The sequence below is a fragment of the Cygnus olor genome, chromosome 3, assembly GCF_009769625.2.
Source record: "Cygnus olor isolate bCygOlo1 chromosome 3, bCygOlo1.pri.v2, whole genome shotgun sequence".
In the NCBI taxonomy this organism is placed as follows: domain Eukaryota; kingdom Metazoa; phylum Chordata; class Aves; order Anseriformes; family Anatidae; genus Cygnus; species Cygnus olor.
Window position 1 is genome coordinate 25,708,986 of NC_049171.1, and position 1,534 is coordinate 25,710,519.

Below are 1,534 nucleotides of genomic sequence, written 5' to 3' on the forward strand. Positions count from 1 at the left end.
GAGGATAAAGGGATTTAAACCAAAGAGTGTAGATTTAGATAAGATATAAGGAAGAAATTCTTTATGTGTGCCCCATCCCTGTGTGAGTGTTCATGCTCAGGTTGGATGGGACTTAAGGCAACCTGATCTCATGGGTGGCATCCCTGCCCATGGCAGGGGGTTGGGAACTAGATGATCTTTAAGGTTGCTTCCCACCCAAACCATTCTATGATCAGGTTTTTTTTTGTATGTTTGTTTTTTTTTGTTTTGTTTTGGTTTGGTTAGACACTAAGCAGTGATGATATGAATATGATTTTATTCATAAGAAGGAAACCCTGCATACATAAAAAGAACTTCTTTTGAAAGCAGAGTAGACTCCACAAGAGCCAAGACTGATATTGCTGAAGATCCATATTTCTGAAGAATACAACACAGCTAAATTCATATGTGAAAGAACAGGCATGCTAATGGACATGATCATTGCAGAAATGGATTCTAGGTAGGGAAACACTTCAGAACTAAACCCAGGACAACCACATTTTGAATACCAAAGGCTACTACAAAAAGCCAATTTTTTTATTTTTTTATTTTTAAAGCAAACGAGTGGTGTGGATGCAAGCTTAACATTTTGGTATTTATCATCACATTTTCCAAGCTATCTATTGTTACTGCTTGCATCATATTGTCTTCCTCTCAGCTCTGCCACACTACCTTTTCTCATCTCAGCTGTCTGCCAGGTCAGCTGTTAGATAATTTTCAGGTTCTCTGGGGGAGGGAAAGGAAAGATTTCTTACTGCAAGACCACATGGCATGTAGTTCAACAGACCTGACATAAGATTGGAGTCTCTAATCACTAATGAAACATTACTCACTGGGTAAACAATTTGGCACAAAATCATTGATTCCATTCTTATTGGAAGAGGGCTTCATTTTCTAGTGTTCAGGATTACATTTTTTCCACAGAGTGTCATAAAGCCAGAAAAGTCTTCTTGTCTGTCGTGTCCTCTTCTTTATATCTGCAAATGCTTTATTTTAAAAAGCTGCAGAAGGCAGAGGTCCCCAGTGATTCATTTCATTTTATCTTGTATTTTCCCCTTTCATTGATGGCTGTTTTTACATTTCTGTGCATACCTTTCATTTTAGATCCTACGTAAATGACCCCTCGACACCTGAGGGGGAGCAGCTCTGTGCAGAGTCCTTGGTAAGCAGAGTCCTCTTGCAGGACTGAAGCCTACAATGCAAAACCCTTAGGAAAACAGCTCCTTGGACTGCAAGACAGGCAGGGTGCAGCAAAGACTTAGAAGATGATAAGAGGAAGCAGTCATAATATAAATTTTTGGCAGGGATGACAAGTGTGTACATTAAAGAGTGATATTGAGGAGTCCACAGAGGAAGATAAGAAGACAACAGTTAGGCTTTTCCCTTTACACAGAAGTGTGTGACTAACAGCTATCTATATGCAGCAGAGTAAAATACAATGCAATTATAATACCTCTGTTGTTCTTCCATGCCAATATTGCGAGTTGTGTGGAGAAAAATTGCACTGAACTCTAGA

General features: G+C 39.2%; 1 long non-coding RNA gene across 1 annotated transcript; it reads right to left on the reverse strand.

Moving 5' to 3' along the window:
- Positions 1-419: 419 nt before the first annotated feature.
- Positions 420-1,307, reverse strand: LOC121068214. The gene is made up of 3 exons (XR_005818716.1): positions 1,111-1,307; positions 852-995; positions 420-744 (listed from the first exon to the last, which is right to left on the reverse strand). It is a non-coding gene; the product is annotated as an uncharacterized LOC121068214 (long non-coding RNA).
- Positions 1,308-1,534: the final 227 nt, after the last annotated feature.